The sequence below is a fragment of the Myotis yumanensis genome, unplaced genomic scaffold, assembly GCF_028538775.1.
Source record: "Myotis yumanensis isolate MYYU_CA2020_CCGP unplaced genomic scaffold, mMyoYum1.0.hap1 SCAF_15, whole genome shotgun sequence".
Lineage (NCBI taxonomy): Eukaryota > Metazoa > Chordata > Mammalia > Chiroptera > Vespertilionidae > Myotis > Myotis yumanensis.
The window spans coordinates 7455074-7475435 of record NW_027223766.1 but is presented as its reverse complement, the minus strand read 5'-3'; the positions used below and the strand labels follow the sequence as shown (position 1 = coordinate 7475435).

Genomic DNA, 20362 nt, shown 5'->3' with positions numbered 1-20362 from the left:
CTAAGTAGCATAATTTTTTAGTTTGAGGTTAACTTATGTAACTCTGAGTTTATCATAAATAGCAATATACCCAAAGTATCACATTTCTCATACCTCATACTAACCTTTGACTCTGGTGCCTTGGTGTGTCTAGTCTCCTATTCAACATCAATACACACACACACACACACACACACACACACTCACACACACACACACACACACACACATGCAGTCACATCATCTATTACCTCACAATAAGGGGTGGTGTGGCAGCATCGAGAAGCATTATGAAATAAGCCAGAATTAACAAGGCATGGACCATGTTTGAAGCCCATGCAGTTAAGGCTATATCACTGGGTCTGGAACCTGGTTGTCCTTACAAATAATACCTATTTCACTCAGCTCTCAAACCAATGAAATATATTTACCCTAAATATCTTGGTTTTTCTGACCTGTGTATTTTTCTAACCTGTATATGTTTTCTGAAGCCCTCTTCTGCGGACAGTGGTCATGTTATCAATAAAATGGAAGTATTGAATTCTATTTTCATTTTGTAGCATTTAACTACAACATTCATCCTCAGATTCTTAAAGAAGAATGCAGTCATCATGATAATGTGGGACTTGGATCTGTCCATTCATTCAACACTTACTGAGCTGGTGCTTCCTATACAAGACTGTGCTCGTGGGTTAAAAAATGTTTGAGGAACTTCTGTCTACTTAGTCATCATCTAATCATCACTCCTACTGAAATATTAGAATCAGAAAAAAATAGTTGAACCAGTATTTGTTACATTTTTCACACAAATAGCCAAGGGAGCACAGAAGAGAAGACTTACATTGAAAAATACAGGTGGGGCAAAAGTAGGTTTAGAGTTGTTTGTATTGAAAATAATACAAAATTAATAAATAATAATAAAAAGTAAACAATGTTTCATGTACCCACAAGTGTAAACCTACTTTTGACCCACCCTGTTTATGACTTCTCTATGATAAATTAATATCTATCTTAATCATCTATGTTTCAATTGAGGAACAAATTAATCTAGCAAAATCATTCTGTAAAACCCCTACTGCTTTGAAAACTCTTGTTAATTTGAGGCTTTCTAAATTGAAGATGAAAGATAAGGTGAGTAATTAATAACCTTGAAATTTAGGAAAGTGACCAAGGTGAACTAGCCAGGATGTTGTTGACACTAACTTGATTTATATATTTATATAGCCCTTCTCTCTCTCTCTCTCTCTCTCTCTCTCTCTCTCTCTCTCTCTCTCTTATATATAAGTAAAACATATCCTTGGGTGAGGATTTAAAAAATTCTCTACCTTTAAATATTAGTAAATCTCCTGATGAAATTTTCCAGATTAATCTGAATAGATTTAAAATGTGAGGAAAGAATTTTTTTTAACTTACTAAACAACATATTTTGTTCAATTTACTAGTACTTAACTTCAGAATTTTCATTTGTATAATTTGAACCAGGATAAGTACCTTAATTGATCTATTTCTTTTCTAAAATTTGAAGACTAAATTGTTATTAAAGTGTTTTCATAAAATTATTAATAAATGCCTTCATAATTATCTCATAAGAATATTGAGATAAATAGCTATGAAAAAGCTGAAATTTCTCAAACTATTATAGCAAAAAAGTATTATTTCTAAAGGTATATCTCAAGTTAAAAAGGATTAAACAGCAAAGACATAATGTTTAATGCTTTCTCTCAAAAGATAAGAACTTACTATTAGAAACATGTAATATATTAATAACCTCATTATAGAGTTGAGATGCTCTCTTCATCAGAAAACAATCGGGGCACATGTGACTAACTGTCTTTCTTTGCCAATATTCCTATTGCACTTCTTATCACAGTTTCATAATATAACTGCATTTAAAGTATACTCTTAAGCATTGTTATTTAAAGAAACTCAACATAAAGACCCAGTCTGAACTTTCTAGGTGATATGAAGTTAATAAAAAATGCAGCTCATTGGAATCTAGTGTGTTTAGGGATTTTTTGCACACTTAGCTCTTCAACTGATTAGTTTGGAGCCTGACAAATGACTCAGTACCTGGGTTAAGTGGGCTTGTGAAGAAATTTTGATACAGACAAGCAGTTCATATGGAACTAATAGCTTTGTGTTTGCCAAGTATTTTGTGGGGAGAAACAATAAGAGCAAAGAAAGCTGGATTTCCTTAAGAGCAGTAAACTGTTAAGTGCATGTAAAGACGGGATAATTAACAAGGAGAAACACTCTGGCCAGCAGAAGCCAAATACATGCAATTCCCTTCTTTTGCCAAAAACCTGTCCTAGAGTCATGTTAAATTTTATATTAAAAGAATATTGCATCTTCTTTTAAAAAATGTTTTTATTGATATCAGAGAGAGGAAGGGAGAGGGGGAGAGAGATAGAAACATCGATTGGCTGCCTTCTGCATGCCCCTACTGGGGTCGAGCTCACAACCCTGGCATGTGCCCTGACCGGGAATCAAATTGGTGACCTCTTGATTCATGGGTTGATGCTCAACCACTGAGCTACACTGGCCAGGCTGCATTTTCCAATAATGATACATTACAATGCAGGGGATATGTTTCTGATCAAAGACTCTGCATCCACAACATATGATAAAAGCAAAGGTGTAATTATAAAATATCATATTCAACTCATTGAAGTAGTAAAGTATATTCTAAGCCTCATATAATGGACAAATGTAGGCACTGTGAGATGGTTGTCTGAGTGTCAAGTATGTTTGAAAAAAGTACATATTTTATATTAAAACCACATTTCTACTATATCTTAAATTACAACTACATAAAATTAACACACTAACCTTGATTACCACTTATTTTCATCAATATAAATCTGTTCTCCAGAAAGAAAGATGCATGTATATGGCTGTTTGTGTGAATTAGATGACTGGCACCATTTAAAAAACTGTCCAAGAAAGTTTGAAGTAATGAATTTCCATGTTGCATGAGGAGGTAATTAAAATCACTCTCCCATATTTCTTTAAAATAAGGTGCCATATGTTGTACGATATGTCCTTATGTTATTAAAACTTTTTTTGGAATGGGAAAAAGCTGGTACCGCAGATGTGCATGTTAGAAGAAAAATTATGGTTTATAAATTTTATAATGAAAAAAGGTATCAAAATGAAATAAATATTTTTATTTACCTTAGAATTAAATTTGAATGTAAGCTTAATTCCTACAGCAATCTTTAGAAAGTTTTATTATGCCATCTTTCTTAAAGATAATTTTTAAAAAAAATTAAATGTTACCTTTAGGGCTTTAGAAAATATTTTTATTGATTTCAGAGAGGAAGGAAGAAGGAGAGAGAGAGATAGAAAACATCAATGATGAGAGAGAATCATTGATTGGCTGCCTCCTGCATGCCCCCATACTGGGGATTGAGCCCACACCCCCAGGCATGTGCCCTTGGCCGGAATGGAACCTGGGACCCTTCAGTTTGCAGGCTGATGCTCTATCCACGGAGCCACACCAGGTACAGCCGGTCAGGCCTTTCTTGAAGATAATTTATAATTTATTATAATGTTTTAGAAATTTCCATCCATTTTTAGAATTCAATTTTAGCTAAAACCATCAATTAGGCAAAATCTTCTCTTAATTGTTACCACCCAGGAGGCCTGAGCTCATCCTGTACGGAACTTCATGGGGAGCACAGCGGGGAGAGTTCTGGTTGAGTAACTTAAAGATGGTGAATATGAGGAGCAGCTCCCAAGTTTGTTCAGGATTCTGAACCCTTGACATCATTGAAATGCAAAAAAAAAAAAAAAAAAAAAAAAGAAATGAGCCTGCACTTACCAGGAAGAGTGACTACTTTGGCCTACTCACAGTCTCTTTGAGGGAAAGGCACACTGAGTGTGTAAGTGTAAAGAAATATTTTTGAGCCGAAGCCGGTTTGGCTCAGTGGATAGAGCGTCAGCCTGTGGACTGAGAGGTCCTGGGTTCGATTCCGGTAAGGGGCATGTACCTTGGTTGTGGGCATATCCCCAGTAGGAGATGTGCAGGAGGCAGCTGATCGATGTTTCTCTCTCATCGATGTTTCTAACTCTCTGTCTCTCTCCATTCCTCTCTGTAAAAAATCAATAAAATATATTAAAATATATATAGAAAAAAAAAGAAAAAAAATATTTTTGAAAGAATAATTCTAGTTACAATTACATGATACTGAATGAAGTTTGAGGTTTTATTTATTGCTGGTGAAAGAGTTCAGAGTCATTGAAAACATATCCCTCTAGACATTGACATGATGGGCCTATTTTAACCAGCAATGCCAAAGGTTGGCCAAGTGCTAGGCAGCAATACTGGGCAAAAGTCAGTTTCCCCCTTGTAGGAAACCTGGGTGCATCCTGTTCAAGAGGAGGATTAAGCAGGCCACGGAAGGTTTATTTAAGACGATTGCAAGAGGGGAGAGAGACTGGACTCAATTCTGCTGAAACAAAAGCTGGAGGAGTGTTTCATCCCTGGGGTGAGCTAGTGAAATAGTCTTGGAGTGGGGATTGGTCAGTGTGATGCTGCCACCTGAGTTTGATAATTACTGGCACTTATTGAAGTTGGGCTCTTACCTTCCCACAGAGAATGGGAGTTCTATCTTCCCTGATGATTGCATTTCAAAAAGATGGCTCCCAGGCTCTTAGAAAGACATCCCTTACTGGCTAAAGGCTGGAAGAGGATTGACATGTCAAAGGGGCAGAGAAAGAATTTACAACTGCAAGGTTTCTAAAGTAAATGCTGTAAGTGAGGGGAGTTCCAGGGCTTATTGGCAGGGAGAATGAAGTTTAAGGCCATCTTGGTCAACCCAACCCTGGAACACAGGTGCAGATCTACTTGCCAGTGCTAGAGAAAAGCCCAGGAGAATAGGAAGCCCCTGAATCTCCCCTCCTCCCGAATCTGATTTAGATATTTCACTTATGTGTCCTCAGGGTGGCCCAGGCTTGCCAATATCACAGAACTTATTAGATCAAATTGCAATTTTTGGACACTAGTCTACAAGCTTCACAAGGACAGCCATCCTGCTTACATTTTAACCTCAGCACCTACTGCAATGTCCCTCCCCTCATAGTACCTCAATCAATGTCGGCTAAGGTCAACTGAATTCAAAAAATCTCAGAGATAGGTATCTGACATGGGAAATAAGAATATGAGAATTACAAAAGAATTTTGAGCCTTTAGTTTGGTAAAATGAAGGTTGCAAAGGAATTGATCTGAGGCCAGGTATTCCTAGAAGGCACTCACTTTTCTAGTAAATCCTAGAACATGAGAAGTGGCATGCACCAGTGAAGATAGGGAAGGGGCTCACATTTAATGTATGCTGGGCGGTAGACACCATGTTAACATGCGAGATTTAATCCTTTATCTGGGAGGAAAGCATGGCAAACCACACTTTGTAAGTAAGGAAGCTGACCCTTACAGTGGCCATATAGCTATAAACTGCGAGCCAATATTTAGCCCTCACCTTTCTGGTCACAAGTTATGAAGCCATTAAATGGGCTGCCTTAAACTTAAATTGTAATAGTTTTAGAGAAAGGGAAAAATATTAACTTTGCATATTAGATGATACCTCTAAGAAGAGATCATTCTCAAAAGATATATAACTCGATACAATGCTAGAAACAAGGATGTTATAAGCAGGCAGGTGATGTTTTGGGGTACCTTCCAAAACTTTTGACTGTGGTATCACCACAAAGACACTGTCTCTTGCCAGCACCGTCAGCTGTGCATTGGATGGACTCTGAGTGACATTAGTAGGGCTCTTCTCCACAACTTAGGACATTCTCTGTGATTCTTGTAATGAATTATCATTGTATGTTTGATCCCAGTATCACTGAAAAGGATTGCTTCAAAGATCAATCTTTTTGTTTTTTTCAGATGCAGTTTGGGAATGCTATTTATTAATTCTACGTGCTAGAGATGTGCCGGTAATCCCCTTAAGTCCCTGGTGCCAGCCCTTCTGGTTAAAGAAACTGTTCAAAGGAGGAGGATATTTCTGAATGGGGGAGGGATGTCTGGGACAAGAGCAAGCAGAGTGGGAAGAATTGAATGAACAATTTAGTTTATCTGAAAGCCTGATAAAATTCAAATACCCCTATTAGGCTTATATGAAACTTATTTTTCAAAATAACAGGATGACAATTTTTCTTAAGAATTTGTGGTGGGAAGAAATAAAATAGAATCTAGCCAACTAAAGGAGTAATTTTGTTCCTTACATTCCTATGAAATCCTTTGGTGAATTCTTTGATTTGTCATCTGATTGACTTTACCCTTTTCCAAAACAAAACACCTACTGGGAGGAAGTGAGGCCTGTGCTTCCCAGGGCACTGTTGGCATTCCTCCAGCTCTCCTGGAAAACCCATTCTACCACTTACATCCTAAAGAACTGTGAATTGAACGGGAGAACCCGCTCACACAGCCTCTTACACAAAAGCCTCTTCGACAAAAGCACAAGAATATTCCTAAAGGAACCACATACAAACAGGCATATTTACAATAATCATTAGTTCATCATCATGCCCCATGGAGACTACAGGGTTGCTTGGCAACAGAATCCGGCACCCTTAACACGAACATGCATGGGAACAATGGTGGAAAGTAATCAAAACCTTAAAAAAGCCAATTCTTTGAGATAAATCTTTGTGACAAGACAACACATCCTGGGAAAATGAGTTTTTCACTAAGAATAGTGTCTGAGAAGGGTGGACCCTTACTTCATGGCTAAACCTGAACCACTTTCCATAGAATAGATAGAACAATGGGACTTTTAGTTTTTACATAATTTAGGGCACTTAAAGAGGAGTATTTATCAGGGTTGGCTTGGAAATTCCTAATAGTTCTATGCCCATTTATTATCTTTAAAATTCTAGAGACATATACAGGAAGATACTTACAAAAATAAGTAAATGTTACAAATACTAGAGGCCCGGTGTATGAAATTCATGCGGGGGGGGGGGGGGGAGGGTAGTCCCCTCAGCCCAGCCTGTACCCTCTCCAATCCAGGACCCCTTGGACATTTCTCTCACAATCCTGGACTGCTGGCTCCTAATCACTCACCTGCCTGCCTTCCTGGTCGCTCCTAACTGCCTCCCCTGCCTGCGTGGTTGCCCCTAACTGCCTCCCCCACCCCGCCCCCCCCCGCTGGCCTGATCGCCCCTCACTGCCTCTGTGTGCTGGCCTGATCACCCCTAACTGCCCCCTTCTGCTGGCCTGGTCGCCCCCAACTGCCCCCCCCTTATGTTCTGGTTGCCCCCAACTGCCTCCCCCCCCAGCCTGGTTGCCCCTCATGACCCATTTGCTGGCCTGGTCGCCCCACACAGCCTGCTGTTCAGTCATTTGGTCATCCCTCACTAACCCCCCTGCCGGCCCGGTTGTAGACAGCCATTTTGTGAGGGTGTGAGGGTTAATTTGCATATTACCTCTTTATTATATAGGATATCTGATTAACTACAAATGTTCTACTTTGATGTCATCATATATAATTGGGAAATAAAAACTCAAAACTTAAAAACTGTATTCTTATCTTTTGAATTTGAAATATATATGCATTATCTATCTAATTGCTATTTCCAGTGTTTTTTTTTTGTTTTTTGTTTTTTTTAAAAAAAGCCTTCAAAGCTCTGTGTCTTTGGGAATACTAGATTAACTGATTTTTGATGAGTTTGACTACATGGGCTGATTTTACACTACAATACCTGTAAGAGCACTGGCTTGCTTCTATTAGTGATAATGGAAACAATTCCAGTCCATGTGGTCTCTTGGTGTAATACGTAAGCACTCAACAAATTCAAAGACTAAGCTCAGGAACTGGATGGGAGGCAGGCAGCCCCTGCTCTGGTCCTAGTCCTGTTTCTGGTTTAACAAGTCAATACCCATTGTAGACAGTGTATTCCTCCTTTTAAATGGAGACTTCCAACTTTCTTCCCAGGCCTGATACTCCATGTCCATGTCGGCACTCTCACTGGCATCATTCTTTTTTTTCACACAGAAGAGTTGGTTGTTTTATTGAGTTGGTTACTTGGCCACTATCTCTAGGTGAATGTTAGAAGTAGCAGGTCTGTATACTAATACTGCTCAAGTACCCAGCAGAAAAATTTCATTCCTGGCTTCTTTTTGATTTTGTTTGATGTGCTGCAGAGCTGACTGTTAGTTCTGGAAGCGGGAAACAGGCAGGTGCAGATGTAATGTGCTTTCTATCAAGCTGTTCTGTTTTAAAACAGCTGGCTTGTCTGTATAGTCCTTAGAAGAGGGTTATGTGAGCACATCTGTTTTCCCTTTCGTGAGAAGTTTTATAACATCACCAAAAGCTCATCCTCAAACACACAAGATCAACAACAAAATCTTGGGCAACAGCCAGTCCACCGACAAAACAAACCCAATGGGCTAGTTACAGATATTAATGAAATAGGTGCAGAACCTGAGTGGGTTGAGGGGAGGGGAGAGAAATAGCTTATAGACATAGCGAAGGAATAACTTCATGCTTCATAATATTGAGTTGTTGGGAACTAGCGGCAGGAAAAAACCTGGCGCCAGTAACAGGTGAGGGTGCATTTACAAAGAGGCCGGAAGCAGGGAGTCTAAGGTCATGAGTCAGAGGCAGAATTGTGGGCTCATCTGCACTGGGTTCTACTAGTACATGCCATCTCTAAAACCAAGAGAAAGTGATGTAAATATTTTAATCGCAGTGAAGTGAAAAGTGGGCTTTAATCCCACTATTGATATCAGGCCAGGGTTTTGATTATGCATCCGAGGATGTATACTCAAGTACTGGCAGCTAAGTAGCAGGGAAAACGCTCCTCTTCCCACAGAAATACCACTTCTCCTACTAAGAATGCTAATGGGAGAATTCTTTACCCGAAAACACATTGGAGGAGAATCACAGATATTTAAATTCAGAAGCGTATTATTGACAGAAGAAGGAAGTTGGTTTAGGAAGAGAGTGAGCTACAGAAATCACTGATGGAGACTTTGCACTTTTAGTCAAACATTTTAAAATTATGAATAGAAGTGGAGAATTCTCTGCAGTTTGTATATTTTATCCAGGGTTTAAGGAAGTAGCTTACTGGAAGTTCTGCAGAGTGAAAATTAACCTGTTGGGGAATGTGGATGCCACCAATATGGAAACAATGACTTAAGGCAGAAACATATTTTTGTAGCAAAGAATTTCACTGAATTTGTAAAAGAGGATTTTATAGTTGACACCAAAATCATATATACATTTTAGATTATGGGATACATAAATACTTATGAGAAACAGTCAATAAATTGCACATAATATATTACAGTAGTAAGTGTTAGGTTCTTTGCAGTGAATAATTTTACAGTCTTTTTTAAAAATATGGTTTTATTGATTTCAGAGAGAGGAAAGGAGAGGGAGAGAGAGAGAGAGAAATATCAATGATGAGAGAGAATCATTGATGGGCTGCCTCCTGCGCGCCCCCTCCTGGGGCATGTGCCCTGACTGGGAATTGAACCATGTCCTCCTGGTTCGTGGATCCGTGCTCAACCATTGAGCAACACTGGCCGTGCAATTTTACAGCCTTTGTGTGGTCTTTTCATAGAGCCAGCTTTAAAATAAAGATTGCTTCAGATTTGGGAAACAAGAAGTTTAAAATCAGATGAATCAGATTTCTACACTCCAGTTTCTGAAGCTCAAAGTGGGCAGGCTTTAAAATGGTGCATGGCTGAGGCCACGTGGGAATCTGTGTGGGCCTTCCCCTCGAATCCTATTACACATTCTGTAATATGCAGGAGGCACAGGGCATTCATGTTACGCTTCTCAGGCAAACCTTTACACAAGGATAGCAGGCATCCTCAGACCTTTCCTTTCTAACTAAGTAGAATAGACCTTGGGCAAAACGGTGCTGTTTGCTTGCTTCATCGAGCTCCACTTTTGAGCTTCTTTCCCTGTGAGTCTAGTTATCCCTCTGTCCTCTGTGTGACCTACTGCCCTCTGCAGAAAGCTTAGGCCCCGGTTCTCTTCCTTCCTATACGTCATTAGCACTTGCTTTTGGATCATTCAGGCTGAGGAAAAATGACTAAGATCTTAAAGTGTGGTGGTATTTGGATTTCAGTGGGATGAGGTTCAGAGATAAAGGGATTAGCGTTGGCTGTCAAGCATCAGTGAGTAGGATGGGGAGACATCTTTAGACATCAGAACTGTTCTGCATCTCCACCCATACGACTAGTCCCGCGAGCCATAGAGTTGGAGAGAAGCAATTGTATGAATGGTTCAAGATTCCAGGAAGCAGAAATAAAAAATCTTTCCTTCTTAGTTCATCAATTGGATATAGGTTTACTAAAGAGGACACGAAAGTTGCTTCCTATTTCCTGAACCAAAACCAGCTAACAGGGAAAAGGAGGTGGATAAAGCAGCCGTGGTGTTGGTGTTGGCGAGTGGCAGGGGAACTTCAGTGGGCGCTGCAGATGCAAAGTGGATGTCAAGAGGACGTGTGTGTTCATGTGTGTTTGTGTAGATGCCAGGCTGTCATCTCAAAAAAGACAAACCCACCCAAGTTATTAATGCACTAAGAAGAAACTAGGAACTTCAACATCATTTCATTGCTAAATTGGGTCACATTTGAGGGATGAATTAATAGCAATGACTTCCTTGAAAAGCCTCCTACGGCTGCTGATTCTTTGTGTGGCATGATAGGCAAGGGATTTGTTCCAAAGAGACACAAACAGGAAATACTGGCTGTCAAGGATTTGGACAGTAGTCATTGAGCAAAAACTAAATAAAATATGACAGAAAGCACCATTTTCTTGGTCTCATATGCAAAGTTAATAAGAGAAAGTAAAAAAGTCTGAATTGTATTATTTTATATTTAGCAGTTATGTAAACTAAAACAAACTGGTATTGCTACTCCTTAAAGTTATTCAAGTACCTAAAAATTTGCTTTGAAACGATTCCTGAGCATGAATGCATTTCACATTAGAAACTCTGTTTCGTTTACATGGGCCAGTATTTAGTAGTTATTGACCATTATCCACAGTTAGTAAACAATTAATTTTCTAACATTCCTTTAGTTACTATTTTTTTGTCCACACCCGAGGATATGTTTACTGATTTTACAGAGAGAGAGAGGAAGGGAGAGAGAAACTTCAGTGTGAGAGAGAAAACATCTATCATGACCAGACCAGGGATCGAACTTGCAACCTAAGCACACGCTCTGACCAGGATTTGAACCCATAACCTTTAATTTACTATTTAAAAAGCATTTTTTTAAAATTGATTTTAGAGAGGAAAGGAGAGGGAGAGACAAATAGAAACATCAATGATGAGAGAGAATCACTGACCAGCTGCCTCCTGCACAACCCCCACTGGGGATTGAGCCCAGGCATGTGCCCTGACCAGGAATCCAACTGTGACCTCCTGGTCCATAGTTTGATACTCAACCATTCAGCCACATTGGCTGGGCTAATTTACTATTTCCTTTAAAAAAAACAAAAGTTGGATTTTATTGTTCTTATCAGATGTTCTGTCCTTTGCTAAGAAGGGAAGAAAAAGCACTAATTCTAAGCAAGTGAGCTTCTTGCTTTGCCTGATGATTCTGACGCTGATAGAGGCTTTCTCTATAGCACAGTAGCCCTTGATAAGGAAAGCCGACTGAACACAACGAGGGGTGTGCCAAGAGATAGTGAGCAAGCTCTTTTAATTTTCCAGAGCTTAAAACCGTATTGTACTTTGCATAAATTTGCCTTTATCTAATTCATATTTTTCCTGTGGAACTTACATCGCTGTAATACTAAATTTGTGAAGAAAGTATTGTAGGCTCACATAACTTACACTGGCGATATTTAAACTTGATCACTAAAATTGTTATTGTTGCATAAACTAGGAGCAAATTGCTCTGATGACAAGCAGAAGAAGCTTATAGGAACAATAGATTTTCTACCCTTTGCTTTTTTATGGCGTGTGAGCCTAATTACTCTAGTTGGCCAATTAATGGCAACACATGACAAAGTTTTCCTGACTACTAACTAATGAACTCAAATGTCACTCGTTTTATTACTGGTAAAGTTTCCACTATCTCTGTCTTACCATATGCATCCTATACTCCCCCTACCCCCGCCACCTTGACCTTCCTCATACTCAGAAAGCCCATTTCCTTAACTTAGGAGTCAGATGATACTTGTTATGATCAGAGAGGAAGCAAAGAAGAATGAATGCAATGGCAATTAATTAGAAGTTTTGAGGGTGTTAAAACAGAAGAGGGCTAGAAATAATAATCATATAGTTTTAGGACGGCTGTAGTACATAAATAGAACCCAGATGAGCACCAGAGATAATTTTCCAGGATTTAATATGTTTGATACACACCCAGTGTGTGCCCATGGGTGACAAGCAGCTAGCAGTAAAGAAGAATAAACAGTTACATTTCTGGACAAACCAGGTTATTGGAATGAACTAATAATGCACTGTTTACCTCAATAACTTCTTAGGCTTTCTCTGTGTATTTTGCTAGAAGTTATAGGAGACTGAGTGGTAGCGTTTCAGTGACTTCTGCATTGTGGGACATGAAACAATGAGAACTCGGGGCAGGGAAGGAAATGTGGGAAGAAAAAGGGAAAAGAGAAATGAAAGGGGAAAAGATGGGGTACTTGGCTATTGGTGCCAAGAGAGTTTAATTTGTGCTCTTACTCAATCTTCACAATGTTCTTGTCAGATGGTATCTGAGGCTCTTCAACTATAGGTTATACTTCATTGTCTGCCAGGGTTTCAAGCAGTGCTTCCCTTTGGCACTTTCAGAAGAGGGTATTTGGAAATATGCATTATTAATTAAATAAAACACACTTACCTTCCCCTAGAGTCCCCCCCCCCCGCCCCAAGCAAAGTAAAATAACATTTGTACAAAAAGGAAAGGTATTCCTATCAACATCTTAAGCCGTTGCTGCCCTCTCATTTGAAAGTTAATTCTGATTAGCATGTATTTTATATCTCATTGAAACCTCACAGAGCCAGCAGAGCTGTCCCTGTGTGTAACGATTGACCTCACATGGAAATATCCTTTTTAAAAATATGTTTTTATTGATTTGAGGGAGAGGAAAGAAGGGAGAGGGAGAGAAACATCAACGAGAGAAGAGAACCATTGATCGGCTGCCCCGGCATACTCCCTACTGGGGATCGAGCCTACAACTGGGCATGTGCCCTGACTGGAAATCAAACCAGCAACCTCTCAGTGCACAGGACAACGACCAACCACCTGAGCCACACCAGCCAGGGCTCACATTGAACTATCTTAAACATATGAACAGTAATGGCTTAAGTGATAAATATAATATTGACACCTGGTTCATCAAAGAGAATATGTTGCAAATACAAGTGGACAGTGAAAGGACAAGAATACTTTTTAACTAAATATTGCCTTGATGTTTAGACCATTGGCTAAGAAACAGCGAGAAGGACGTGAGAACAGGTTTCACCCATTTCAAGGAAGCAGAGTATTTGCAGATCACTTGACATTTACTGGGCGTGTCCTTACGGTCTGGAAGGCTATAGCGCTTACATGTGTCATTCAGTTTAACCACATCCTCTGTAATAGTGTTATCCCTGTTTGCAGATAGGAAACATGCGCAGAAAGAGGGTAAGTAGCAAAACCTAAACGGATCCAATTCTAGAGCAAAGCTCTTTCTGCCACATCAGTGCGGTCTTCATCGCTTTGCGAATTGATGGACCCTACGAGCCTTCTTCTAGATCTAGAAGAATGCTTTAAAAACACACACAGCATGAGTGATGATATTTCAGTGCAAATCTCACTAACCGATTGCTGTGATTGGACTAGCTTCTGCTGGTAGATCTTTGTGAAACTGCTTTCCTCTGAGATAGTGTGCTTTCAATATGTTCTCTGAAGACTTCCCTAAATTATACAGCTCATAAAGCTGCTTGGATGCCACTGTTGTCCTCTTTGACATCTGCCATGGTTCAAGCTAAGATGTATCCACAGACTGTCCATTACACCACGACTTCTTTTGGATATTGTGGAGTAGACGTAACTTAATAATTATGAAGAAATAGAGATACATCGCTCTTGGACCTCCCCATCATGCTGGCAGCCCCCCCGCCCCTCTGCCCTGGGCTAGTTCCTCCTCACTCCTGCTGCCCCTTGGTACAGACAGCATGTTTTGTGACCTCACTCACAGTCTTCTCTACCCCAAGTGCATCTTACATACACGCAGGCCTTCTCAAGCAGATCGTTGGTGCCAGGCAGTCTCAGAGTCAGTTTTACATATCTCTATCTCCACACTTGAACTTCAGGGGTCCTGGCAGACAGTGGAGCATGGTGTTTAAGAGAGTTGGCACTGATATCAGCTCTCCTGAGTCCAAATACTGTCTATACCCCTGACTAGCTGTGCAACCTTGGAGAAATCACCTGAGCCTGTTAAAAGCATCAGATTTCTCATCTGGAAAATGGGATAATAAATGTACCCAGCCCATAGGGTTAGTGTGTAAATAATGTAATAGTGCTTGTCTCTTATTATTTGTTCAAGGGGCTCGGGCCTCACAGCCCCAGCTGTGTCTGGAAGGTCATCTGGAAGATCATTCGGCTGTCTGGTCTAATAAGCATATTACGGCTTTTATTATAGATAGCTGCTCAATATTAATTATTGACTGTGCATTCCCAGTTTCAGCTCAGTTCTTAACACAGTTTTGTAGCAAATACTTACAGGATTGAACTAGTTCTGAAATTTAAGCAATTGTCACCCATTACTTCTCCCACAGAAAGGGAGACCAGAGAGAAGAACCCACCTATCATGTCCTCTTTTCTTACTGTAACCCTTTCGTTTAGCCCCCAGGAATAAAATAATATTCCTGAACCTCAACAGGTTTGAGAAATTTTCAAAGCAATAATTTTAAAATAGTTGGGTTTCCCTAATCTAATATGCCCCAGGACCTCAGGGTCACCAAGCACATATTAATTCAGTCTAGTTGAGACTAATGATGATAATTAGTGAACCAGCTATTTAAGAGCTCGCTGGGCTTCTTAAGATTTATTATCCACACTTCATAGAGGCACAGCTATTTTGTTTTTATGGGAGATTCAACAGTCAAGATAATCTTTAAAAATCAGATCATATCCTTGGCCTGCTTCTAATCTTTAAAAGCAATCAATCTAGCATGAAGATACTCAACTATACACCACCTAACAAGGCTTACAGGCACCAAGTGCACTGGCCACTTCCTGTGTCTTTCCCCGACCTTCATCTGGTTCTGGGTACATGAGCCTTTCTCCAGCCTTCAAATGCAACAGGCTTGGATTGTTGTTGTCTCACAGCTTTGCATTTGCTGATTCTTCTACCTCATCCAATTTCCCTCCGATCAGTAAGGTCTCGGTTAAAATGCCATCACTACTATCCTAACCACAGACACCTGCCTCCTCAGTGCCTCTCTCCCCCATTATCCAGTTGCATCTCATTCACTCTGTGAAATCTGTTTCCATGTTTACTCATCTCCCCTCTTCTCTGGGGTATTTGCCTAAGAATAAGGACTTTGTGTTTTCTTGTTCATCACTGAAACTTCCAAGACTTTCAACAGAGACAGGTAATAGAAGGTGCTCAGGAAATGTGTGTGGAATAAACGAGTAAATATGTGAATGAGGGAAAAATGTAAAACACTAAAGCAAGACTATTTCTCTTTCAAAAGGACAGAGTAATAAGAAATTTCATTCAATCAGAATCAATTATACCTAGTCATTGATGCTTGACTTACTTGTTCCCAGTCAATACAGAATGTTCCATTGCTTCCTGCTACTTTACAAGGTGTTAATTAAATTTTGCTCACTTAAGGCCAATTGGTAAGACATTATTTAACTTGCCTACTCTAAAGTTCCAGCATTAACTCGGCCAGGGGCATCACAAATTACTGATCACGTGACTTTGGGGAAATGATACCTAACCTGTCAGTGCCTCAGTTTCCTCTCTCGCACTATGGGAATAATAATAAGGCTTATCTCACAGGTTTATGAGGAGCATGAACTCATATATGTAAAAGAGTGTCCTATAATAGTGTCTGGCACACAGTAAGCCTCACAGAGGTACTGACTGCTGCGACTAATATTGCTATGATGAGACCAAAAATTTGAGACTAATCCTTCCTGTAGTTGCATACACCACCGATGATAAATGAAACTAATAGAATATTTAGAAATCAGAATAAAGAAGGGGAGCCAGTTAAATAGATTCTGGTAGAAGATTATGAGACTGTAGCAGCATAGAAGCATAAAATCAAATAGTTTTTTTTTTGTTTGCTTTTTAAAGAAGTAAGGGCCTAGAAATAGGACACAAAAACTATTGATAGGCTGTGCTGACAAGGAGATCACCAGCAACTTTACCAGGAATAGTTCAGGGCAGTGGGAAAGGAGTTGAGGTGAAAGAAGCCCAATGGGAGCAGCTTACAGTGAATGGGACTTGAAATGGAAAGGATGGATGAAGAGAATTTTGAGAAGCTCAGTCATGAAGTGGATAAAGCAGATAGGCAGGAATCAAGGGAGGGTTTCATGTTATATGTATACTTTTAAAATAGGAGTTACTAGTCTAGAATAAGTTTGAATTTTGAGGGGAATAATTCATATGGAATAGATGGGTTGTAGAAAATGCAGTGCTGTGAAGTACTTGAGGCAGCGGTTCTCAACCTGTGGGTCGCGACCCCTTTGGCGGTCGAACGACCCTTTCACAGGGGCCGCCTAAGACCATCCTGCATATCAGATATTTACATTACGATTCATAACAGTAGCAACATTACAGTTATGAAGTAGCAACGAAAATAATTTTATGGTTGGGTCACAACATGAGGAATTGTATTTAAAGGGCCAGAAGGTTGAGAACCACTGAGAGGACATGAGAGAAAATGGAATACCTACCATATGTAGTGCAAATGGCCTTTTAACTTGAACTCTTACAATAAAAGGGAATACAAAGATTAGTGTGAATACTAATGAATTAATGAACTGGACAATGGGCTATTTACTGGCTTCTATATTCTTAATAAGATATGAGGCAACTCATCAGCTGAGAGCAAGGGAAGTAGAGAGGGTAGAGGGAAATTTGAGGAGAGTGGGGAAGGCTTTTAAAAAAATAGTCATTAAGGAGAATTAGAAGGAGCTTACTGGTAAGTCAGACAGTATTTCCAGCCTAGAAAACTCATTTGAAGTTGGTAATTATTAATTTATTAGAATTTCAATTTGCCCTGACTCATGATTTTTCTCCAGCTATCTGGATATAAGTTACAAAAAAGCAGAAAAGAGTGATAGATGATGAACAAGAAAAAATACAATTAGTACTATACATATAATATGTGTGCAGTTCAACTTCAACAGTTATAAAAATTCAAAGAAATGGAACATGAGGTTTCAGTTTAGCTTAGCAAAATAAACAATTATATATTTTTTATGTTGGCAAAATTTTTTGCAATATAATTTGGTTTGATCTTTTGAAAAGTAATTTGGAAATCTCCAGCAAGATAAAAATGTTCATAGTTATTACACATTAATTCTAGCTCTAGAAACTTACTCCAATAAATAATTTTTATTTATAAAATTGTTATATAAATAAAGGTGTTCATTGGCATGTCAATTCTAATAACAAAAAATTGGAACCACCTTTAATAGTCAACAACACAAAAATGTTTTAGTAAAGTAGTATATCCACTTACTAGAAATCTCATTATCCTATTATAATTACAAGACTGTATAGCAAATGGAATTATTCTTAATGAAGAATGAAGAAAGCTGATTTTAAAATACTGTTTACCTTTTGACAACTATGCAAACATGTGAATATTTATTAAAATTAAACCAAAATAAAAATTTAAAAGCTCTGTAACAGTAATGGAAGTTTTTTATTTGTTTCAAAATACTCTTTAACATACAGTATTTCATTTTATAATTTTGCTTTTAAGAGGATTAGTGAAGGAGTTCTTTTCTAACCCTTTTCTTAAGACTTTGTTATTATTACATTGTTATACTCCATACTTTCAAATAAAGTCAATGATTCCATCATCAAGAAGATTAGAAGATTTGACAGTTCATACTTCCAAGTTATTTGGTATAAAATAGACCATATGCATTTGTAAGTGCTTTAAAAATATCATTTAAAGATTTTTTTCTTTTGCTTAATCTTTCTTAGTATAGAGATTAAGCAAACTACCCAAATTGCTAGCCATTCTCTTCCACTTTTCTCATGTTTATTGATTTAATGTTCCCTTCACAGAAATGAGAACAAATGAATCTGCAGGTGCACTGCCAATTTCTATGTCCCCTGTTACCCACAGCATGAACCGTGCTGGTATGAATGCTTCCTGTCTCTTCAGAGCACTCCCGTTATTGAGTTTATCTTTGGTCTTCTCTAATAAATACCTTATGTAAAAGTAAAATTTGGATTCAACTTCTGGAAGCCTTTTGCTTTCTCAGTTCCGAAGTGAGAGATCTTTAGTTCAGCCATGTGGTTAACAGTTATTTGCATAGTTTGGAGCTTCTAAGTTATTGGTCGATGGGATTTCTCAGAAGTTCTCTATCAAACTAATTCTCTCTCTCTCTCTCTCTCTCTCACAGACACACACACACACACACACACACACTGTACTAAGAGCACAGAGTCTGGCATTATGAAGTCCCAGGTGCTGATTCTGGTCTTGCCATTTCTGGGCCATTTCACTTTAGGCAAGTCACGTAATAACTCAGCCTTCTTATTTTCATCTGCAAAGGGGAGCTTCCAATGACGTCAGACAATCCTCAAAGCATTACTAATGATTTTAGAGACTTTTTTCACAGAATCAGGTATAAAGCAGACACTCAATATATGGCTAGTATTTTTATTAGTTTATTATGATTTAGGCCTTGGTTTTCCCTGAATTGGTGAGTCTCCATCATGAAATGCAATTTCCAATAAATTGAGTAACACTTGTTATCAGGAAAGATTTTAACCGAGTTCATGACTTCTGAGGCAACCTTGATTAGTTTTCTGCCTTTTCCCTTTGCCTTATGTAGTTTCTCAATAAAGAATCATTTAATAAACAATGAATAAATAAGTGCATGGATGAATGATTTAATGCTACTTTTTGAGAAGGTAGAACAAACATGAGTTGGTGGAACAGATGAGTAAAGAATCCAAAAAAAAAAAAAAAGCCAACTGTGTGTGCCCAGAGTCAGCCTAGGAAGAACTGCTCTGTTTATAAAAACACAAAGGAAAACATGTTGAATAACTTATTTTAATTATTTTTTAAGAGTTCAGCACAAACATCCCCTGAGGACTTCCTTGTTTGGCACCAATAAAAAATAAGATAGGATTAGAGCCGTATTACAGACATTAAATAATAATACTATGTAGTCTAAATCTATGGAACATTTCTGAGTTGGCTGATGAAAAGTAATGAGTGACTTCTGAACAGCAGAGACAGGGAGAGCATGGCCTGTTCAGCTTTCTGTCATGCCTCGAAGTGAAATGTGTGGTAATCTGGCTACACAGCTGTCTCTCGTAATGGCTGTCAGGCCCTGCTGTGTCAGGTTTCCCCTGGGAAGATCAGATTTTGCCATGGGAGGGATTTGTAGAAGTGCATCCAGTATCATTGGCAATCACAAGTGTCAACAAACTCCAATTTAAATTGATGAACATAATGAAATGATGGTATTACTTAATTGTGAGGTTTTGGGAAAAGGTGGGAATGAAATGTGTCAAAGTGATGCCTTTGTAGGCCGAAATAACAATACGTCACTTTGATAACATAAAAGCATTAACTAAAGTTGTCTTGGCATCTTGCATTAGTATTTCCTTGTACTTCAGACATTGCCAACAATCAATGTTTATGATCATCTCCTCCCTCGGAAGTGGAATCATGCCCGTAGTACACATTAGTCCTATAAGGGAGTAATCACTGAAAGGAAATTCAGCATCTAAAGACGATTTGCTCTGATTTATTCAGTGGTTTCTTCCAAAAAGGTGGTACCAGGAATTATTGCTTTTTGAATTGAAGTTACAAATCCTTTCAGAGTTATGGAGTTTTCCCCCCAACATCAATATCAATGAAGGTAAAGAACAGTTACATATTCAGCAAGAAATGCAGGCACATAATCCCAAACAATTTATGGCCCCCTACCAGTCCAGTCCTCCTTTCAGGGTCATCACTGGGACAAGCACCAAGACAGAGCATGGATGTGTCTCTCCTAGATCCTAATGTGTCTAAATGGGTAGGAAAGAGCATAACCTTGGAGAGAAAAATAATGTATTTGAGACTGGCCAATGGGTAAAGGGAAGAAGAGACACTGCCACTTGTTTTCCGTGAATGATGGTGTGGAATTTATGGGCAGATGGTCTGGAACAGGTGTGACTATAATTTGAGGAGACTGCTTGCTCCCTTAGTTGCTCAGAAAACTGTGA

General features: G+C 38.9%; 1 protein-coding gene across 1 annotated transcript in view; it reads left to right on the top strand.

The window, feature by feature from the left end:
- Positions 1 to 20362, top strand: part of PKIA (cAMP-dependent protein kinase inhibitor alpha) — a 75456-nt gene that overhangs the window by 26740 nt on the left and 28354 nt on the right. The window lies entirely within an intron of this gene.